The sequence below is a fragment of the Vanessa tameamea genome, chromosome 8 (assembly GCF_037043105.1).
Source record: "Vanessa tameamea isolate UH-Manoa-2023 chromosome 8, ilVanTame1 primary haplotype, whole genome shotgun sequence".
Taxonomy (NCBI): Eukaryota; Metazoa; Arthropoda; class Insecta; order Lepidoptera; family Nymphalidae; genus Vanessa; species Vanessa tameamea.
Window position 1 is genome coordinate 12054763 of NC_087316.1, and position 12086 is coordinate 12066848.

The 12086-nt window shown below is 30.8% G+C and overlaps 1 protein-coding gene and 2 non-coding genes across 3 annotated transcripts in view; 2 read left to right on the forward strand and 1 right to left on the reverse strand.

The window, feature by feature from the left end:
* LOC113404794 (uncharacterized) overlaps positions 1-12086 on the reverse strand; it is a 403674-nt gene that overhangs the window by 377944 nt on the left and 13644 nt on the right. The window lies entirely within an intron of this gene.
* On the forward strand, positions 1821-1891 carry Trnag-gcc (transfer RNA glycine (anticodon GCC)). Its single transcript has one exon. It is a non-coding gene; the product is annotated as a tRNA-Gly (tRNA).
* Trnae-cuc (transfer RNA glutamic acid (anticodon CUC)) lies at positions 2649-2720 on the forward strand. The gene has a single exon. It is a non-coding gene; the product is annotated as a tRNA-Glu (tRNA).

Below are 12086 nucleotides of genomic sequence, written 5' to 3' on the forward strand. Positions count from 1 at the left end.
TATTTATATAGTTTTTATTAATAACGCACCGAAACGTGCGAAACCAGGGCGGGTTCCTAGTCTATAATTAAACATAAATATTACTAAAAGATCTGTGTGATTTCAAACCAATTGCATGTTAAGTAAATCTGGCTATAGTTATTAGTAAAACAAAAATACCTATTAGTTTTAATTTTGTCTGTCTGTTTGTTGGACGAATCGATTAAAAAAATACAAATGTTAACTGGTTAATTATAGGAATTGTTCCAACATACCTACAATATTGTTTCTATTATATATAAATCGGATAATCCTATTAAAAGTTACATAAACTTTACTGACATATTTATTAAATGTAATACTTTAACTGGTAAAACGCCTGCATCTATAACACGGAATAAAGTGATCGATGGGACATTTCTTGTTATAAATATTTAACACAATAAAAAAACCTTTAACCCGTCACGAGTACGTTATACAAAATGGTCCTAACTCCAGCACGTAGCACGGCGTGCCGTTTTGTCCACTAAATAAAATATGCAGTGGAAACATGCGAGGTCGTGTAGGCCTTATACTACTGTTAATAAATTTAATATTCCATCCAACTATCAGCTTGTAAAAACGTGCTATTTCAGTATATACCCAAGGGAGGTAATCCATTAAATTAATTTAATTACAGAGAAATTAAGCGATCATTATTAATGCAGTATTCAAAAGAATAGTAGGTATAACTATATATAAATATATAAGACTACTTGTTCGCTTGCGTTGTATGTGTTGGTCGCCTGGACTTTAAGCTTGCTTTGTACAAAATTTCATCAAATTCCGTTCTTTGGTTTGGCCGTCAAAGAGCAACAGACGGACGGAGCTACTTTCGCATTTATGATAATATAAAGATTCAACATTTGTTAAACTGTCATATATTACCCGAAATTAGGTTAGAATAGCCGCTGGGCTCAAGTTCAAAGGCTCGGTCGGGTCGATAAAAGTCGCAAAAACCCGCCTGCTTTATGTCTAAGTGCTTTAATTGCCGCTCAAAATTTATAGCACTTTAATAGAAAAATAGTGAGTATTATACAAATCGATACAAACGACAATATAAATAACTACACAAAAAAAAGTATACAAAATATACTTTATTCAAGTAGACTTGAATCATCAATTCGATACAATATTAATTTAAAAAATTACAATGATAATTTTTCTTAAATATATCGTTAACAGAATGCCCAGCCGTCTCCTATATAAAATTTTTATTAAAATTAACAACTAACTCGACTTTCTCGTCCTATATAAAATCACCCTTACACGTGATTATTCGCAATTGCTGTAAACGAGGTCTCGTGACCATCAGAGCATCGAACCTGGGACCGTCACGCCATGCTCCATGAATGGTTCTGGAATTGCAGTAATCCTAGGTTATTTGTTTACGGCCTGGAGCTAGATTTTCTAAGATCTAGTATTTGACAAGATCCTTGCACAAGAGTATTTTATTACAATTATGTAACAGAGACAGACATTCTAATAATCTAATTAGTAATTACACACTTTATAAGATTTATAAAGCGTATTCTGTTTTATAAATTTTGCCAATGTATTTTAAACCATCCGTTATATATAAATAACGAACGGTTTGTATTATGGTGTATATTAAACCATAAATGGTTTAAAAAACAAAATATATATATAATATATTGCTCTACCACTCTATATGTTTCAAATCAATAATTCGTACAAATTAAAACATTATAAAATTAAAAATTGTATTACAATTTATAATATTAATCTTAAGATAACACAAAAGTCTGATTAGTATTGAAAAATTTACAATTATACTATGAGCATCGATGGTTCAGTGGTAGAATGCTCGCCTGCCACGCGGGCGGCCCGGGTTCGATTCCCGGTCGATGCATTGATTTTTTTTTTCGTATTTTTTTTCTCATTATTATTAATAATTTAAGACAAGTATATTAGTTGAGATAACATTTTTAAAACTTAATAAATTCTGTTTTTTGCGAAGACACATACAAAACTACACAACACTTAAATATATTATTTAAATTAATTGTAATATGAAAACCACTCTAGTTACGAATTCATAAAAATTATAACAACGATTATATTTTAAACAGAACCCTTAAGACTTAATATACATCACTCACGCATTAACATACTCTAAAAATATTTAAATATTCTGCACACGGTCAGTTAATTTCGGAGACACATCATCCAGGTCAGTTAACGATTGCAGTTAAATTTAACCAACCTACTTAGTTCCTACTCTTAGATCATCGGTAAAACCAGATCATTATAAATATAACATATTCATATAAATATGCCTCGAACCGAAATGAGCGAGTGCTTAAAACATTGAATTTGCCCGAAGGATGTGAGTTCAAATCTGAGCTATGTTATTTTAGTGTTTCATTTAATTATTTTTACTTTAGGTATATGTGTGTTCTCTAACGTTTAATTGATTACCAGAAGTATAATCAACCATCAAAATGGTTAAGTCGTATGACAATTATGTTCAAACTGTTTAGCTGTAGTTGAGTTTCTTGCCGATTCTATACAAAAGTTTACATTTCACAAATATATTTCTATAAAACATACTGACATGCAAAAAAATAAAAATTATATAAGCGATATTTTCAGTAAGATAGTCAAGATCCGATATGGTCTAGTGGCTAGGATACCTGGCTCTCACCCAGGAGGCTCGGGTTCGATTCCCGGTATCGGAAGTTTTTGTTTCTAAAATATTTTTTTAGTTTGTAAATACTTTATAAATAAATATTTTAATATTTTTATTTTTCAAGTAATATAATTATTTAAAAATATATATTGCGAAAATTGTGGTTGAGCTCATTTTTACAACGTATATTTATTACGGTAAGCAGTTTTAGACAAAAATATTATTTATTATATATTTTTTTTTCCTTTTGAAATTATTCTCTTTCTTTAAAAAATAATATAATCGTAAATTTCTCTGATGCCAGATATCTGTTTATAACATCCTGACTAAGTTGCGTAACATAATTAGCATCATACCGTTACAACCTACCCCACTACCGTACACTTCCTGGTGAGTAGCGATGGGAAGCGAACCGTGCTAGCAACTCAACCGCAACCGGCAACCAACAACTACACAGGTTACAAATTAATTATGAGTTTTTATGGATTATCTTGATCTAAACAATCTTATCAAGTTATTAAATATTAACTGGAATTATAGTTAATTGATTTCTACAAATTCAAGCAAAAAATACTAATCCTATTGGCGTCGAACTTTTACATTACGGTAGACTACAGTTTCAAAGTAGATAAAAGCAATTTTTTAGCATTCAATATAAATTTGTTAATATATCAGCGAGAAAATCCTGTTAAAACTTGTCAGTTTAGCTACCGTAATGAATCTTAGGTTTTAAAAATATTAATACTAATATATTTTAGAACTGAAATGTATGGTATCATAATATTATAATGTATTTATAAGAATATTTTTATCTTTATGATTATAATATAATTTCACCATCGCCGGCATTGTGGAGTAGAGTGATGAACGATCCAACGTTACTTTTAAGAAGAGACGGAAGCCTTCGACAACGAAACGAATAAAAAAAAACTGTCACATACGATAATTTTTTCTTACACAGCTATATTAATTCTCAGACATAACCTACATCGAACGATCTAGATTTTTTTTATAATCCATTGAGTTTATTAATAAGACACGGCTATCTTATTACGAAGAATGTTTAAATCTTAGATATCGCAATGAATTAGTCATACGACTGTTACGATGTATCGAATGGCAGAATTTCTTCCGTAAGTGCGGTTTGAAGATGTTATTTTATCATTTAAATACTTTATTACTTGTGTCGTCGATGTGAGTGTTCATGTAATCCACTAATTTCTTGTCAAGGGCAATAAATAAGTTGGTTTAAGATTTATATTCGCGTGACCAGTTCTGTGTTTATAAATTATCATAATTTCAACACGCATACAAATATTTCGACTCCAAGTCCAGTACGAAAAACTTGACAATTAGTATAGCTAACAAGTATATATATATTCAATATAAAATATTGAATGTATAACTAATACTAACAAAGAGTAGGATTAATTATTTATTATAGTCTGAAAAAGGTAAAAAAAATCCCTTGGAAGTTCAGAATGGTATTATCAAAGTATTTTCATACAATTTGTATGCACTGTTTAACCGCCTAAGGGGATACATTTTGAAAAGTCATTTCTTGGTGCTCATCTACGTTCCATAAGGAATTCCGGTGCAAAATTTCATCTCGTTAGACCGAACTGTTTTAAATTTCCGACATAAAGATTGCGGTCAATAACACACATAATTTTTCGACATTTTACGACGGAAGACACTGTGACGATTTTCGACTAGTGTGTTCTTAAAGAATTACTTCACAAGCTAGCTAAACAATAATATAAAATATATATTTTTAAATGACTAAATCTGCGGTCGTTTTCCGATCCATTCCATCCGTTTCCATTTCAGGAATAAAAAATAATATAAGCGTAATTCTCTATGGTGAACTATAATAAGTTTGCAAAGAATATATAAAATATTTTGTTATAGTATTGTTTCAAAATAAGAGACATATATTTAAAATAACTTTAGTGATTTAACAAAAGAAACGACTACTTAACACAATTAAATTAGCACTAATTTATGTTACATTTGCAAATATGCGACAATGTTTGAATACAAATTTACGATTTGTTCGCGAAAAACTTGAAATAGAGTGAACCTTGGAATTTAGTTTGTTATAAATAGGTACTCAAACCGTTTCCGTGTGTAGAGCTAAAAATTTTTTCTTTATATATAATTTACTTAAATAGTAGTAAGACTAATTGGTGTTAATTAAAGGGCTTGTGTAAAAAACTGTAAATAAACTTCCTTTTTGTCATTAAATTTTCAAAGTTTACATTTTAAATACACTTTTAAATATAAGTAAAAAAAACTCTGGTAAGTCTCAAATCAAGATTTCAGGTAAATTCTAAATATATATTTTGACAAAGCCCCTTTGTCCGTCTTTAGTCTTGTTAACAAACAACAGTCATATTTATGCGGAATGCAATAATGTACATAAGTCTAATGTCATGACATATCTACAATTGAATTTATTTCAGTAAAACCGAGAAAACCTCTTAGTGATTGACCTCGAAATCACTAGGTTCCTTATCAGTCGATACTTGGCACGTCAGTTCAGTCAATGTTAAATTGTATTCCCTAGACCATCTAAGACTACAGGAATCAAGCTCAGTACTAATAGAACTAATTTAATAAGAGTTTTATTAAGTTGTTTGTTTAATGAATCAATAAGGAGAGTCTTTAACATGGGGACAAATTAAACTTACTGCTTAGAAGTTATACTACGTATTGTATACATGGTGTTCTGTTTTAATTATCTTACTCATTTGTGGTAAGTAAAGGTATACGTAGGCAAACCAATACAATTCATGCGTATCTTGTCCTTCTTATGGGAAGATATCCGTTTCTATGATAAAATTCCGCAGATATTTTTAATTTGACCGATACATCTATAAAAAATATTTGTTAAAAATGCATTAATAAAAAAGCATATTATTCAATACAAGATTATATAGATGACCACTGTGCCCGCGACTTCGTGCGCGTTTGAATTTAAGTTATTTAGACATTGCAGCGTGACTTTATTTCTATTTTATATATAATTCTAAAATAAAACCAAGTTAGTCCTTATCGCTATCAACCAGTGAAAGTTCCGTCAAAATCAGTTCAGCCGTTCCAGAGATTATCCGGAACAAACAGACAAACAAAAATTGTAAAAAATGTTATTTTGGTATATGTACCATATACCTGTATAAATTCTTAAATTTGTACCGATAATTATTGTTTAAATATTGAAAAATATCCAGTGTTTAATCGTTTTAATAAATCAGAAAAAACATTTGATTTTAATTGATACTTTTTTTAAAGTTTAATTTTGACTTATTTTGAAAAAATCTAAAAAACGCGATAACTCAAAAATGGTTCACTTTTGCATCATGCATATGGGGGTTAAAATTATTGCAAATAGTCACCCTTATTACCTCCTAACGGAAATACGTTGAATTACCAATAACCCTGTATACATATATACATATGCATTTAGTAAAAAGCGGTTATTTTAATATTACAGGACAGTTCATTGAGAATTGAGACAGTTAATTTATCACATAAGTGATACGATAAATCTTTTTTTATTAAAAATGATCATCGAGAAAGTTCATGGAATTATTTTGCGTTCATAATTCTAATTAAAGCGACAAACGTAAGTTAAGGTGTCTTAATTAATTTTTTACCTCTTTCGCTCATTATTTCTTATTATGGTTATTACTCTGTTAAGAATGGCATGAAGAGTTGCAATTATAATGGTTGCCTCAACACATTTGCATACAAATGGAACGATTTCACCACAATTTCGTTGTGTGTTTCTTTGTTTTACTTTTGCTCGTTCGCGTACATGATCCATCCAATTTATTGTATTTATTGGCACCTAATAACATTTGAGACTTGGGCTCGTGGAGGTGAGAGAGTAAATTCAAAGGAACCTCGGACCTATGTACGTTTATTTGGTGGTAAGGCTTTGTGTGGCGTTGCCCGTCTGGGTAGGCACCATCCACTCAATATAAATTCTACCGCCAAACAGCAATACTTTGTATTGTTGTGTTCCGGTTTGAAAGGTAAGTAAGCCAGTGTAACTACAGGCACAAGGGGGAAAAAAAAAACAAAACATAATTATAAGATTAAATTAAAATTTTATTTTTGGAATAACAGTTATAGAATACTTTTGTCTATATATATAAATTAATCCCTATTTCCTTTGGTCATATTCACGTCATTCATTAATTCATTCAAATTCAAAATTATATAAAATTGCAACAATGCGAAGCCGGGGCGGGTCGCTAGTATATAATATAATCTTTAAGTTGTCAAATTAACATAAAATATAAGTTAAATTGTCTATGGATCAGCGCTTATTATTATTAAAACTAGTTTGTCCTTGAAGCGCGTCCGTGTGAAATAGGCCTCGAGTCTGCATTCACTCAAGCTATGATAATGATTAGTGGCCGTTTTATTAAATCGATATAAAAATAATAATTGTCTAAAATAATTCATAGATATAGACAACGATACAGGTTACAGATAAAAAATTAGAACTATTCCTTACAAAAACAAATCTCAGTTTAATCGTAAGTGAGGACCAATTCTACCTATTTATAATTTATATTCCAATGGAAATAGGAAATTTGCTAATAACTCCGCTATATTGTGCACTATTAAGAGTTTATGATTAATATATATTTACTTATAATACAACATTATTACACTTAACTACTTATTTCCACTTTAATTTTACTTCCAAAATTCCGATAACAGTTTCGTAGACGTTCGAAGCGCCATTTTTTCGCAAATCCATAGTGAATATCATAGATGAATCTTTTATATTTTTGTTTTTATTTTAAGTTTTTTTTTTTTTGTGTTTAGTTCTAAGATTTCTGTATTTTATATTTTTGGGAAGTAAAATAAAGTATATTATCAATGAATCCAGCTCTCGATATTGCGTAAATTGGCTGTCAAATATGAAACTGGGTCGTTGTGTTAGAATAGGAAAACATCTGAACGGCAACCATATCATTTCGATTCGATTCGATACTGGAATTGGAGCCCTATATATGTGCAACTGCTGCCTTCTCTTCTTTTCTAACGAATTGAAGATTATTTCACCAGGCTGCTCCAATGACAGTTAGATACACATGGCGATAAGTTTAACTAATTTTTTTTAAGAATATTATATCTAATTTTTTTTTTATGATATCAGTAGACGTACGAGCAAATGGGCCACCTGATGGTAAGTGGTCACCACCGCCCATAGACAATGGCGTTGTAAGAAATATTAACCATTCCTTACATCACCAATGCGCCACCAACCTTGGGAACTAAGATGTTAAGTCCCTTGTTGGCTCACTCACCCTTCAAACCGGAACACAACAATACTGAGTACTACTGTTTGGCGGTAGAATATCTGATGAGCGGGTGGTACCTACCCAGAAGGACTTGCACAAAGCCCTACCACCGTTATATCATTATAACGAATTAAATTAATTATCTTTAAAAACCGAAGTGTGGGAATTGTAAATAGAACTTCCTTTTTTTAAATATTTAGTTTAGCCAAATTAGTTACGGATCAGAGGAAAATCGAAATTTATCACGTCATTCCGTGCCCACGATCTATTACAGTTTTTAATCTGAGGTAGCAACAACGTGTACCTAAAGCTAGCGCCTTTTTATATATATATATATATATATATATATATATATATATACATTTTTTTTTGTTACAGAGTAGTTTGTGGGTTATAGATTATCTAATTCGATATTTATTTATTTTTTAAATTCCATCCAATGAAATTCCTACAAGTGTAGAATATGAAATAAATATTGGACAACATCACATACATTACTCTGATACCAATGTAAGTAGCTAAAGCACTTGTGTTATGGAAAATCAGATGTACCGACGGTACCACAAACACCGAGACCCGAGACAACATAGAAAACTAATGAATTTTTTCTACATCGAAGTAGAAATTATAACATTTTTATTCATAATAACTACGAGTTCTTTTCACTAGACTATTTGAAACATATAAAGATATATTTATGTGTATATTTATTGAAAATAGTTTTGCAATATTTTTGTCACGCCTTCAAATTTGTAACCTTTCACAGTAATTCGATCAATGTTAATATTACGTGAGAACAAACTTTAAACTCGACTTAAAATTCATGGTGAGACATCGATACCTGTAACGTTTAAAATAGTTTTTACTACACTGTATAATTGAGTCGGGCGTTTAGTATCCGTTTCTTATAGAATATCGTTGCGCGTTTAAGACATTCTCTTAATCTATAGTCAATCCTCCGCCTACACTAACCGAAGTGAATTCTGTTTTCTGACGTAATACTAGGTGAGAGACAAACTTGATAACGAACCGTGTCCCGCCTTGAACTTTGCTTTTTAGCTTGTTTACTAAATCTATCAATAAATCTGAAGGCCTCTAATGTTATGCCGTGACATACGCTACTTGGTAGAAATATAATTTTGTTTACACAACACTTAATGCCTATACATTACAGCATAAATAAATAATAGTTATCATGAGTTATGACATTTTATGGAATGACTCAACTTGTTTTCAAGATTGTTTGTTTATTATTCTGTCACTCCTATCGGTCAGTACGTAACAGCTATCTTGGCAAAGTAACTATCATAACGAATCTGGAGGTCTTGGCTTGGAATCCTATGATCGCGTAAAATATACATTAAGTTTTTCAGTAAAAAATTCGTATTGACACACTCTCTTGCTTCGGAAGTATCTGAAACTTTAATAGTCAATAGATTAGATTTTTTATAAAGAAAAGATTATTTTAGTAACCTTTTTTGTCATAAATAATTTTAATTTAAACGCTATTTTTATTTATTATAAATTAGAGAAAACACGTATCATAACTGTCTACGTCCTACAGTTGAACTCTTTTCGATCGCGTCAGATTTGCTGTTCCGAAAGTGTGGAGATAGAAAGTACCCTGTGTTTTTGTACACACATGTCAACTAGACCACTTCCGGCACAAATAACTTCTTTCAAAACTGACAGCGTGATGGAAATCGGTCACTGAAACTAGTCTCTCAATAATTTGACAACATAACAGGATACTTTTCAAGCGTTTTCACCATTATTGACCATTTCTAAAGATTTCCCTTGACTGGCATTGCGTGGCATACCAGTCAAGCATTTATTTACTTAGAATAATATGAAATTTACGCTTGTCATTTCAATAGTGTGTAAAACGAGTAAAACAGAGTTTCTACTTATATAATTATAACAAACATAAAAACATTCTCCTGCACCTTTTGCTATAAGTTTTATGTATTTTATTAGTAGTAGTATATTAGTTTAGTAGTGTTTTACAAAAAAAGGTCTCATTATTTTGTTTACAAATTAGTTTCATATCTTAGATTGCCAGACGCCACAATCTTGCATATAAAAATATAACAAGGTTTGTCCGCGTAGGTAGTTTGTTTGTCAGTGTCAATTTCTTGGTATGGATTGTTTTAAATATTATTCTTTCTGCACAGATATGCTGTCCGTGCCGTTGTTATATCTCATTATTGAACATAGTTATATTATTTAAATGTGCCTGCATTTTATTGTGATGCAATCTATCTTAACTACTTAACGATTCTACGACGACGACTTCTATATTGATTTCGGGTTTTTCTTAGTTGAGTAGTGATTCTGGATTTTTCAGCCGGTCTGGATGGTATTTGGCCAGTTTGTCCAAAATCTCTTCATTTCTAATACAGATCGTCATTTTGAAATGTAATCCGGAATCCCCTAAGTTCTTGCCATGCGTGCCCTCTTCCCTAATCTACCACATATTAGTAATTCCTAGAAACCGTCATTATTTAAAAATCATTCAAGCGTCGTTATAAACGGTCAAAATTGCTTGTCAAATATGAAAAATACACTGCTTTGCTCGACAGTCAATTAGCAGCCTAGGGTGGTCTTAAAAAGCATCGTATTATTTAGTTAAATAAATGTAAGTAGGTTGTCAAGTACTACTTATGAAATTTTAATAGCGTTGCGGCGTCCGAGTTGCTCAGCGCGGTGAAAAATGCCTACAAATACGACCTTGAGCTATTCTTTTAAATATACATATTAAACATCAATAGATATTTGTAATGTGTGTTTTTGTTTCCTCTTGAGTTATTATCACTGTAATATTTATACTTTTATTTAATTTCAAATGTTATTATGTGTGAGTCAAATCTTACAACGGAATTTAGGGCCAGTTCTACACAACTGATTCAACCGAAATTTACTATTGTAATTTGTTTAAATGTTCACCGAATAATAACATTTTAACAGACTTCAAAATGAGAAGGAGGATCTCAATTCGGTTGTATGTTAGTTACCTAAGACCTCCGACATTTATGAATGGATTTGAAACACTAGGTTAGGTTACCTCACCGTCGATCCTATTTAAATTTGATGAAAGTATAGCCTAAGGATAAACAAAATCGGGGCGAACTTTTTATGGGCTCGAATTTTATTTAAATATTATTTTCTCAGAATACTATTTATATATGTATGGATGTATGTACGTGTTATACGACATACGAATTTGTAATACTGCCATTTATCTAAGTAAGTGTTGTTACTAAGCAATTCTTGACAGAGAAACGTTTAACTTCTAAGAAACTCGACTGATATATAAGCTTAGGCATCGTCAATTTATTTTGAACGTTTATTTTGATAATTGTAAATTAAATTTACAATTATCAAAATAAACGGGATTGCTTCAGACAGTAATTTTATGAAACATTCTTAAAGATATAGAATCTTTTACATTACTAGCTGTTATCCAACCGCTTCATAATAAAATAGGAAAGGATACCAAAGGATTCGCTGCAAGGAATCGCTAGTAAGTGATCACGCAGCCCTTTGTAAGCTGCTCATAGTTTTGCGTACAACTTAATTCTTAATTGAATACATGATGAACTCTTTATGAGTTAAATGAATAGACAAATACACATATTAATAATCACAATATCCGCTTATAAATAAAAAAAAATGCAAGTACTATTAGACGTAATAAGTAAGATCAAAGTCCAGTTAACTAATATACTAAATTGTTATATTACAATTTATCTTTTTTAATCGCACGTTAACCAACGCTTAAGTAACAAGAGTTTAATATATAACAAAGTCGTGGAAAGACTTCCAGCTATCATCCCAATGCACCCAATAATCACATTTCAGTTAGCAAAGCGAGTTGTAAATCGTTTGTTTATTAAATTGTACACGAGTAGATTGCGATTTATGTAAAGAATAAACGTGTTTAGCCTCAGGACATCGGCAATTCTGCGTTGCGAAATTAAAGCACGCTTTTATAACCACCATCTTAAATTGCCTAGATTTTATTTGTGTAAGATAAATCGCATCGATATATTTCGATATTGAAAATGCCTTAAAAATATATTATACGTGCA